The sequence below is a fragment of the Sciurus carolinensis genome, chromosome X, assembly GCF_902686445.1.
Source record: "Sciurus carolinensis chromosome X, mSciCar1.2, whole genome shotgun sequence".
NCBI lineage: Eukaryota > Metazoa > Chordata > Mammalia > Rodentia > Sciuridae > Sciurus > Sciurus carolinensis.
The window spans coordinates 21933162-21945403 of NC_062232.1; the positions used below are offsets into that span (position 1 = coordinate 21933162).

General features: G+C 33.6%; 1 pseudogene; it reads left to right on the top strand.

The window, feature by feature from the left end:
* The first annotated feature begins 2777 nt into the window (after positions 1 to 2777).
* Positions 2778 to 3301, top strand: LOC124972470 (40S ribosomal protein S18-like; annotated as a pseudogene).
* The last annotated feature ends 8941 nt before the right edge of the window (positions 3302 to 12242 follow it).

Sequence of the window (12242 nt, forward strand, 5' to 3'; positions counted from 1 at the left end):
ACATTTGACTGGGCGCAGTGGCACACAAATGCTTGTAATCCCAGCAGCTAGGCCAGTGGAGGTGGGACATTGAGGCAGGAGGATTGAAAGTTCAAAGCCAGTCTCAGCAAAAGCAAGGCCCTAAGCAACTCAGTGAGACCCTGTCTCTAAACAAAATACAAAATAGGGCTGGAGATGTGGCTCAGTGGTTGAGTGTCCCTGAGTTGAATCCCTGGTGCCCCGCCCCCCCAAAAATCGTAACATATATGTAATTCTTACTCACATAAAATTTCTTTAAAAGGAAAATACAAATTTATTTTAAGAGTCTCTCTCTCTCTCTCTCTCTCTCTCTCACACACACACACACACACACACACACACACACACACACACGCAGTGCACTAAAAAGTATCCAAATACCTACCAATGAAATCATGGACATTATGAAACACACAAATACACTTCCATTCATTCAGCTAGGACTATTAGATAAACAGCTATATACATAGTAGTCAATAAATGAACTGACCACCGTTTGTTCATTTCTTCTCTTATTATGGACATTAGATAGTTTCATTTTTTGGGGGGTGGGGTACCAGGGATGAACTCAGCAGCACTTAACCCATGAGCAGTAACCCCAGCCCTTGTTATTTTTTTATTTTGAGACAGGGTCTCACTAAGTTGCTTAGGGCCTCAGTAAGTTGCTGAGGCTGGCTTTGAACTTGCACTCCTCCTGCCTCAGCCTCCTAAGCTGCTGGGATTACAGGTATGTGCCACTGTGCCTGGCTTCAAATTTTTACTCTTATAAGAAATTGGCAATGAATATAATTATGTACAACTCCTTTTCATGACAGAAAGAGTCCCTTGAGGTACTCAGGTTATGACATTTTGAATAACCAGTTATTGCTAAAAAGTACCTCAATTGCCAAAATAATTACATCAATATGCATATTTATTAACTTTCTATGAATGATCTTAACCACTACTAGACTTTTCACACTTTTTAGTTGTTGCCAGAACTCCAGAAGGAGTATCTAGGAGTATCTAGTATGAAGTAGTATCTAGTTGTATTAATGTGCAGTTTACAAATTTTTACTAAAAATGCTTATTTTATGTTAAATTTCACATTCTGTGAGGTTCTTGTCTATATCTTTATTTTTTTAAATTAATTATATGTAGGTGTTATTTGCTTTGATATCCCTAAGAAAATATTGCAGATACTACCTTTTAAATATTATCTAAAACTTTATGGATTCTGCTACAACTGGCATTTTTTTCAACATTATATTTCTGAGTTTCATCTATCTTGATACATATGACTTAATTATATGTTTCATATTTTTTAACCTTTTTTATTTTGGTATTAAGTATTGAACTCAGGGCTTTGCATGTGCTAGGGAAGTGCTTTGCCACCAAACTACTGCCCCAGCCCAATGTTTCACATTTTATAAAACTAAAACATTTATATCCATTAATTAATCTATTGACAGACATTTACATTAAATTTGTTTCCAACTAGTTCCTTAAAAACATTGCTCTAATAAACATTTTTCCACATGTGTCCTTGGGAAAATTTCTAAGAGCTCCCCAAGGAGACAAATATTAACCTATGGCCTGCATTATGACAGGGAGAATATTAAGATGTCTCCTCAAGTTTCCCATTCCCCAGAGTACATATACCTCCCAGTTACTCAATCAAACACTAATTTACATATTGCTGTGAACAGATGTTGCAGATGTCATTAAGTCCCCAAATCAGTTGACCAAGTGCTCTCTTGAAAATCAGTCAATTGAGTGTGTTATTACTGACTGTGGGCCCTGCAATTTCTACTCCTGTGAAAACGATTCCAGATTTTATTCTTTCTCACCCTCACCTTTGCCAAAAAAAAAAAAAAAAAAATCTAATTTGTGTATAGGCCACTAAATTTTCTTTAATAGAAATACAGAGTGGATTTTATCTGGTTGCTGCTGGTACAAGTTTTCCTACATTCTTTTTCTGTTTTCTAAATTTCCATATAACATCTCATTCCTGTTGTAAATAGGATATGGTTCTGAGTATTTCATTATCACAGAAAAAAAATCCATTTGTTTTATCTTTGTTTTTTACACCATATGTCATCTATTTTTAAGCCAGTGGAATACAAACAAAAAACTAGTATATTTTTAGAAATACAGAAATAAAATGATTTTGAGATAAGTTCAGTACATATCTTTAGTTTTTTATTTTTCATGGTTCTGTGGATTGAACCTATGGGCACTTTACCACTGAGTTACATTTCCAGTTCCAGAGTAAAAGTCTCCTTTTGTCTTTTATTATGGGTATTTTGGTACCTCATATTTTCTTTGGGATAGAGAGAACCAAATAATTTAAAATCTAATATATATACATGTATGTATGTATTTATAGATATACACACATATATATATATTTTTAAAGACATGATCTCATTAAGTTGCCCAGGCTGACCTCAAACTTGTGTTCCTCCTGTCTCAATTTCCCAGACCACTGAGATTATAGGCATGCACTATAGCCACAGCTCACTACACATAGTTTCTATTGTCACTAAAATGACACATAGCACATAATTACATGCATGATGATAATTTTTTTTCACTGTGTAGCTGCATATGTAGCCTTATGAATATTGGAAACATGATTTGATACAACTTTCATGAGTATATTAAGTTTAAAGTATACCTGATACTTCATTTTTAATAAAGACCTGAAAATCCTTGTGTAAAGCAATTCATCTATCTCTATTCCACAGGAGAGTGTAGGCCACCATTCTGCTGCTGCCATGTCTATAGTGATTCCTGAGAAGTTCCAGCACATTTTGTAAGTACTCAACACAAATATCAATGAATGGTGGAAAAGAGCATTTGCCGTCACTGCCATTAAGGGTGTGAGACGAAGATATGTTCATATGGTATTGAGAAAGCAATATTGTTCTCACCAAAGAACTGGAGAACTCACTGAGGATGAGGTTGAATGTGTAATCACTATTATGCAGAATCCTTGACAATACAAGATCCCAGACTGTTTTGTTTTTAATTTTTAAATTTGTTCTAATTAGTTATATATGATAGTAGAATGCATTTTGACACATTGTACACAAATGGCCAGACTGGTTCTTGAAAAGATGGAAGGATGAAAATTACAGCCAGGTTCTGGCCAATGGCTTAGACAACAAGCCTGGGGAGGACCTAGAGCAAATGAAGAAGTTTAGGGCACATAGAGGGCGGTGCCACTTCTGTCTGAGGCCAGCACACGAAGACCACTGGGCACCATGACCACATTGTGGGTGTGTCCAAAAAGAAATGAGTCTATAGGCCTTTTCTGTTAATAAATAGTTTAAATACAAAAATATAAAGGCAATTCATCTTGGAATTCCTCTTCCTCTTTCTTTTATCAACTCTCTCTTGCTTGCTCTCTCTCTCTCTCTTTTTCCCCTCACTTTCTACTTCTTCTTTCATGTGTCAGCTATCAATTTTTCAAACATGCAAAATGAGTCATTTGTAAACTTGGGAGACATATATATATCGACATTTTAGTCAATCAAGCACAGAAAGTTCCTTTCAATATCTTTTGGTAATGGACCTTGATCACTGGGAACGAGATGAATAAATTTGCCTAAGAGCTAATGAGAAACATGGGAGGAAATGGTTGAAACACTTGTAACATCCCACTGGAGTTCAAATATTATTAGAAACTCAGTGCTATTTTGTGATGATTTTAGATAAGATCTGCTGACATAAAAGGTCAGCAAGCACAAGGCCATGTATGCCATGAAAAATGGGGTGAAAGAGTTGGAGATCTGGACTCTGTATTAGAAGAACTCAAGAAGCAGAAATAAGGTTCTTGTTGACATAACATTTGGGGTTGTAGCATTTGATTTGGTTACAAGTTCAAGGAGGTCACATGTGCTTTATAAATTTTAAATAAAGCCACATATATGAATTATTTCTATGGCTCTGACTAGAAGTAAGCCAGTTATTTATCCTAAATTACTCCTCCAACCACACCCGGAAAAAGATTTTCTGATTTATTCAGTTTCACTGTGTGGATTTGTTTGGGGCTTCCATTCACTGCAAAGCACAAACTTCTAAATCATTGACTCCCCCTCACTTCCATCTTTAAAGAGTCTCCGTATCATTATAATAAAAGTTCTTCTATGCAAATTAAAACAACATTGAGATTTCCTCTCCAGTTAGAATGGCAACAATCAAGAATACAAACAAAAATAAATGTTGGTGAGGATGTGGGGAAAAGGGTACACTCATATGTTGCTGGTGGAACTGCAAATTGGTGTAACCACTCTGGAAAGCAGGAGGGAGATTCCTCAAAAACTAGGAATGAAATCACTATTTGACACAATTATACTGCTCTTGAGCGTATATCCAAAGGAGTTAAAAACAGCATCCTACAGCGACACAGCCACATCAATGTTTATGGCAGCTCAGTTCACCTAGCTAAGCTATGGAACCAACCTATGTACCCTTCCACAGATGAACGGAAAAAGAAAATGTGGTATATATACACAATGGAATATTACTCAACCATAAAAAGAATGACTTCATGACTTTTGCCAGTAAATGAATGGATCTGGAGACTATCATGCTAAGTGAAATAAGTCAATCCCAAAAAAACCAAAGGTCGAATGTTCTCTCTGATATGTGGATGCTAACACACAACAAGGGTTGTGGGGAGGGGAAGGATAGAAGTTCAGTGGATTAGACAAAGGAGAATGAAGGGAAGGGAGGTGTGATAGAAATAAAATGACAGTGGAATAAATCTGACACAACTTTCTTAGTTACGTATATGAATGCACCACAATGAATCTCCATATCACGTACAACTACAAGACTGGGATCCTAATTAGAAATCCATGTTTGTATAAATATGTCAGAATATACTCTACTGTCAAGTATATCTAAAATTGCAGTAATTCAAATAACTTTATACCTTAGAACTATTTTCTGCCTTCTCAATGTACTATATAACTCTCTGAGGTTGACCCCAAAATGCTGATTGATCCAAATAGTTGGTGTCTGCCAAGAGCATTAAAGTAAATTTATTCTTTTTTTTTTTTTTTTTTTTTTTTGCGGTGCTGGGGATTGAACCCAGGGCCTTGTACATGCAAGGCAAGCACTCTACCAACTGAGCTATATCCCCAGCCCGTAAATTTATTCTTAATCCAGAATTTGGGGATTCTCTTCCATTGTCAATGTACTTTATTGAGTTGGAATTGTCTTATTGTAAAAATATTTATATATTCATATTTCTAAATTCATGCAACAGTATAAAATATTAACTGTGTGGGAAATACTTCATTTTCTGACATTGTTTATTAACAGACCATCTGTGTATCATAGTAGTGTACTTAATCAAAGCAATAAAACCTTTTTAATATAAATAAATAGAGAAAATAATTAGGCCAAGCTCTTTTGCTCACTTTTTCTTCAATCATTTAAAAAACTTATTCATGGAGATCCTTACTAGCTTAGTTCACTCATGTTGCTATAAATAAGTACTATAGACCAGGTAAATTACACACAGTAGAAATGTATTTCTTGTAGTTTTGGAATCTGAAAAGTTCAATCCATTCCCTGGCAGATTTGGTGTCCTGTGAGATTTCACTTTCCAATTCCAAGACGAAGCCTTATTGCTATGTCCTCTGGTGGGGAAGAATATAGTCTTCACGTGGCAGAGGGACAGAGGGGATAAAAGGGATGAATTTGCTCCCTCAGGCCTTTTTAGAAGGGTAATAATCCCATCTACAAGGACCTAATCATCTCTACCTGTTTGTAGTGTTGCATTGGGGATTACCTCTCAACATGTATTTGGGACGGGGGAGCAGGAAACAAATGTTTAAACCAAAGTATTCACCTTACATATGTTTACAACATCATCAAAAATTTAGTGCTATTTTTGAAATGGCACTTATATAAACATTTTTTCCCAATTTTTCTTAATATTAGCCTTTTATATAGTCAAGACATATATTTTATTGACATGCATTTCAAATATCATACATTCACAATTTGGTCTATAATGCACAATTCCTAGAGAACTCCCTCAAAATTTGAATATTGATTTTATTTGAACTTATCATATTTTTCATAATTCTTACCCACTTTGCAAAAATCTGCATTCTAGGTTTCAATTTTAAAACATCACAGCACAATTTTAAAGTGATATTCTTCAACACACCATAGAGTCAAAGTCTCCTTTTGCTTTTTATCATGGGTATTTTCCTATCTCATAAGTTCTTTGGAATAGAGAGAAGCAAGTAATTTGAAATCTAAAACATATTTAGAAGTATTATGTCAAGAATTTAAAATCTTTTGAATATAATGCCGGCATGTTGTCTAAATAACCACCTGCAAATAAAAGGCATTTGTTAATTGCTGAATTGAATTATGTCTTTCTTATTATCATATATAGTTCTATATCTAAGAAGATCCCTAACAAATCATAGAGGCATCTTGCTACGCTCAATAGGAATAAATACAATGAAATGTGTACTTAAATTATTAGTAGACACATGCAGATATGTTTCTAAAAAAAGCTTAAAATTTTGTATTAAAACCACCAAAGCTAATATATTTCAGTTTAAAAAATAAAAAAGGCATTAACACAATGACAATTTATAGTCTATGCAACCAATTTTAATTTCATAGACTGAAGTCAAACTTTTCAGATAAATGAGAAATGTTTTACTAAAAATTAATATATACTCTGTACTCTGAAAAAAAATCACAGGTAGTTATTACATTGTTCAAGATCTTCATTATGAATATGTTATTGTAGCCCAGACTACATGATGAACTTATAAGAGATAATTATCAAGTTGTGTTCATAATGCTACAAACACTCATAACATTTCAGTTTATTCTCAATGCTAAATCAAAGATGAAGGACCTGAATAGAGTTTTCCTTTATACAATTAATATGAGCAAATTCAGGCTGAAGGAACATAATTTCCAAAGATCACACAACTTGAGTATGACCAACTAGACTTGAGTCCATATGTTCTGAGTCCAGAGACTACTCTTTCTAAGACTTATATAACTGTTGCTTCTATAATTTTTGTATTTAGGACTACATGTATAGACAATATCCTCCTCACCCTCACTGTCTGTGACCAGACCCATTCCTTCTTCAATTGTACTGTGTCAATTTGCTTTTGTTCGAGATTATAAATGACTCTGGCCCTGGACAGATTTAGAACAGATTTTTGTTTCTATTCTTATCTCACAGGGATGAGATTTAAGAATGCTATTTAAATACTTGTTAAATTAAATGTGCCCAAATAATGTAAAATTAGAAACTCTTCAAATGGATAGTAATTCCAAGTAATCCAACACAAGGAAATACAGACCAAGTCACATTGCAAAGTCTCAAAGTATCTGATTTGATATGTAGTCTTTTTTCAAGTTCGTAATGGAATTAGTTCTCCACTTCTTTTTTCCCCCAATTGTTTTCTCTCCACCTCTGACTACATAGTCATAACTTCAGGTTTCCCTACATATACTCAGACATCCAGTCCAGAGGACATGTCAATGAACCTCTTTAAGTGAACCAGGTAGTTTTGAAGACAGTTGTCTTGAAGAAGGGCCAGAATTTCAACAGGAATAATCACATCTAATGGATGCTCCTTAAATTCCAAGGAACATTTAACAATACCTGAAGATATTTTGTTGTCCTAAGTTGGGAATTTTGGTGTTTCTGTCATCCAGGAGATAAATAAAGGACAGGGGTAATACACAGAACACCTCCCCTGCACACACACCAAGGAATTATATGAACCAAAATATCAATAATGCTGGTATTGGAAAATCTCATCTAGGTAGGCCCAGAGCTCATTTTCTGAAAGGATAATATAATGAAATGCTTTGTATAATTAATCTCCTAGCAAGCTTTACTCCATTAGCAATAAGATTGATTTTTTGACTGAGAATTTAGTACACTGTCCAGTATTCACTACCACCTGTGGTAATTTACATTTACATTAAAATTATTAGTCAATAATTTTAAAATTCCAGTTCCTTGGTCTCAATAGCCAGATATTGAGTACCTGATAGTCACATAGTTCCATTGTGGCAGAAATGTCTATTGCATAATACTAATCTAGGGACTACCATATAAACACAATGAAAGTGAAATATATTGTAGATACAGCAATATTTTAGGTGTGTGGGAGAGTTGATGTGGAGAAGGTTATCTCTTCTGTAGTTTATTACTTTAAATGATCCCTCCTGTACCTACTGCAACGTCCAAAAGAGGTAACAAATTAAGCAGGATAGCTAAAACATTAAAATTATATACAATATAATATGTACACATATATTCAACAGTCATATAAATCATGAAATAGACCATGGATTAGGATATCAGGTTCTATTTTCTTCTTTTTTTTTTTGCGGTGCTGGGGATTGAACCAAGGGCTTTGTGCTTGCAAGGCAAGTACTCTACCAACTGAGCTATCTCCCCAGCCCCTCTATTTTCTTCTTAATCAATGAATAGTGTTGATAATGAAACAGTTGGTTTCCTCTTCTGAGTGTCAAAAGTTACTTTGAATGCACTCCATGAAATTCACACTGAGATATATACAATATTTGTAATATATTTGATATTTATAGTTATTATATTTAATATATATTCATGTTTATAATATATTCATATATGTATATTTATATGCATATTTATATACATGTGTGTATATTTGCATATAGTTATATACTGGCTGATTAATATTACCCTGAGAAGGATAGGTGGAAATATTAACAGAAACCAAAAAAAAAAATGTTAGTTTGAACCTTAGCAGTAAAACAAAATTCTACCATTAATTTTGAATTGTAATTTTCCCAGTTGAAATTCTTCACATATTCAGTAACCTTGTTCTGTTTCTAATTTATTTCCACATTCATAGGAGCTGATTCTTAAAATTTCTATACTACATAATGTTTCACATCTTCACTTTTACATTTTTGGATAGTTCACTGCCAACCAAAATTTGTTTATATAAGGGTTTCATAAAATAATGATAATACAAAAAATGAATGAATGATACTTAACTTTACCCCTTTGTCTTCCTGATGGTATATTGCATTATCATGGTGTTCAAATCTGCATCAAATCTTATAATCCCCTATTATTTGGCTGTAAATGTTTTGGAGTTATTCAAACTTTTTAAAAACACTATTTTTATATGCAATCAGAGGATTATTCCTGAAATGCCTATTATGAAAATTGATTAAAGACCAAACTATTTGTCCTTGAGAAAATGTGCTCCCCCAAATTATTTTAGGTGGTCAATTATCTTTTTAATTTTACACATACATACATATATACGCAAACACAAACTAATTTTGAAAAGTACTTTTTTATTAAATAATATCTCCATTGTCATAGCATACCATATTGTATGTTGAGTTTATGCTTTTATAAGACAAAAATGATGGTATACTGTTTTATTCTCAATAAATAAATTATATAATATGCTAATTTCCTAATTGCCCCTAGTTCTTAAAAAACACTGTTGTGGGAGAGGAGGGGAAATCCCATGAAAATGGAAGGGAGATCACTGTAGTAGAGAAAGGCAATAGAGGGGGAGGGAGGAGAGACAGGAAAAGGGAAGAATGGTGGAACGAAATTGACCCAAAGTTAATTCCACCTTTATGTATATCTATAAAGCATCAATTTTAAAGAGTTATAAATAAATAGAAGAAACACCAGTAGAACCGAGGAAGGGAAATAGGGAAATGGGGTGGAAGGGGTGAGAAGAGGGAAAGAAGTACCTGAGAGTGAAGTTGAGCAAGTTGTATTTCATGCATGTCAAAATGAACCCCAATATTATATATAACTGTAATATACTAATGAAAACATAAAAAATTCTACTGGATGCTTAGTGAGATCTTTAAGTATGAAAGAGATCACTTCCTTATATTTAGAGGATTTTGCCTTCACTGTGGAACTATTAACTAGTCAAAACTGAAGATGAACAATCTTTTTTTTTTTTTTTTTTTTGCGGTGCTGGGGATTTGAACCCAGGGCCTTGTGCTTTTGAGGCAAGCACTCTACCAACTGAGCTATATCCCCAGCCTGAAAAATGAACAATCTTAATGAACTTATTTCCAAGGGTTGCTACTATATTTTGGAAGTAGAAGGCTTTGCAATGCTTAGGGAATTTGTAATTGTCAGAATTATCTTACATTCCTGTGAAATTTGGATATGTGAGAGTTGGTGTGAATAAAAAGTATATTGGAAATTATGTAGCAGAAATACAAAGATAGTTTTTTGCTTTGTTTTGTTTTTATTTTTAATTTAGTTTTTGTTTTGGTTAGTGAAGTTTAGTTTCTTAGGTTTCTCAAATAAATTGCTTCTGGACTATATAATCTCCAGAGTTGTGACTGGAGACTAGATATTTCCATAGATGATAAGAATACATTTTCTTTGGATATCTCTGAAGCAGTCTTGAGGATGGGCAAATGTACTATATAATAAGACTGTCAACCTTGATGTTTAAACTTTATTGCTTTTGTGGATTTAAAGTAGGTTGATAATTTCATATTATACCTAGTATCAAAACAGAACGTATAATTGTATTCTTCAATGTCTCATTTCCACTCTCAGAATTTCTTATTTCATTTTTTCCATTTAAATTATCTGTCATGCTATTCACATTCTTTTTATTTGCTATTTTATTTATATTTATACTTGTCTATGAAGACAGAAAAATGCATAATAAAGGTTGTGGTTGGCAATAAATAAGCTGTGAGACTGCATATTTTGTAACGGTGGAGGCTGAGGACATGAAACAGAAGCCCTGAGTGTTAAACTTTCCCTCTCTCTGGCCTCAGGGGACCACTGCATTAATTCCTGAATAAAAGAAGACCTGGCCTTAGAGCTGTGAAGACTAGAAAAAATATCTCATTGCAAGCACAGTACCCAATTTGCAAGTTAAAGTGGAATACAGCTGGACAATAAATTTAAGAGAAGCAAATCTACCTGCCATAAAAAAATTACTACTTTTCAATCAAAGGACCAGATAAAAGTAATAGTTGGGAAAGTCGTGATCTTTGAAATCAGCATCCTGAATAAAACTTTTAACAATGGAGAGAGAAGTATCATTTATAAGGCTTGTGTCAGATTATCTGGTTTGATGAATGATGATATCTGGCGTATCTAGACATAAGATATATGTGAGACAAAGAGGAAAATATCAATCCATTGTTAAAAATTTTTTCATCCTCTCCAAAATGGTAGAACCTAGGAATGGAAAGAAACCTTACTATGAGGGAAAAGATACCCAAATATCAAATATAGCCTATAGTAGAATTTCCTTCCTTCCTTCCTTCCTTCCTTCCTTCCTTTTTCTTTCCTTTCCTTTCTTTCTTTCCTTCTTTTTACACTTTTTTTAATCTGTGTAAGATTCATGCAATCAATTAGCATTGAATGGTTTATTTTGATAAACACTGAAGATAAAAGATAAATAATAAAACAACATAATACATATGCTAATAGAAATATGCACATGATGTTATTGGATGCCTGGGAGAAGCATATACCATGATTTAAAATAAGGAATTCGGGAAGAAAATAATGTGTTTACTGAGTCATAGTGTAAGTAGACCTTGGCTGTGAGAATAGGAATAGGAAAGAGATGAAGGATACCCTTGGCCATTATAATAAAATTCTTTGTAAAGCAAAATTTATGTAGTGTGTAAAGGAAATAATGACTAGTCAGGGTTATTAGTGTCTGAAATAAGGAATGAGAAGTGATGGGGTTAGAAAAGGAAGAGTGAGGAATCATTTTTGGAAATTTTGGAACCTATTCTAGGAGTGACCAGGACCCATGGAAGCATTTTAAGCTGCTAAACTATTTGGAATATTGATTTTCAAATAGATTGTACTGTTGGCTTCCTGCACAGTGGTTTTAGCATTTCGAGTAAGGAGGTACTAATTATTGATTGTTTACCCAACAAGCATACTGAGGAAGTTGTTGTAATAGCAAAGTGTTAGATTATAAGCCTGAAATAAAGGAGTTTTTTTTTTTTTTTGTAAGCAAATAGAAGGGGTCCATATTAAAAAATATCTAGAGGATAAAATGTATATTATAAAAAATAAGATGTCAGTGTTGGGAGAAAAAAAGAGGTTTAAAGATGAACTTAATCTTCCCTTTTAGTTCCCATACTTTTATTTCAATTTTTTGTGTAATTGCTCTGGCTAGGACTTGCAGTACTATGTTGATTTTGCTGCA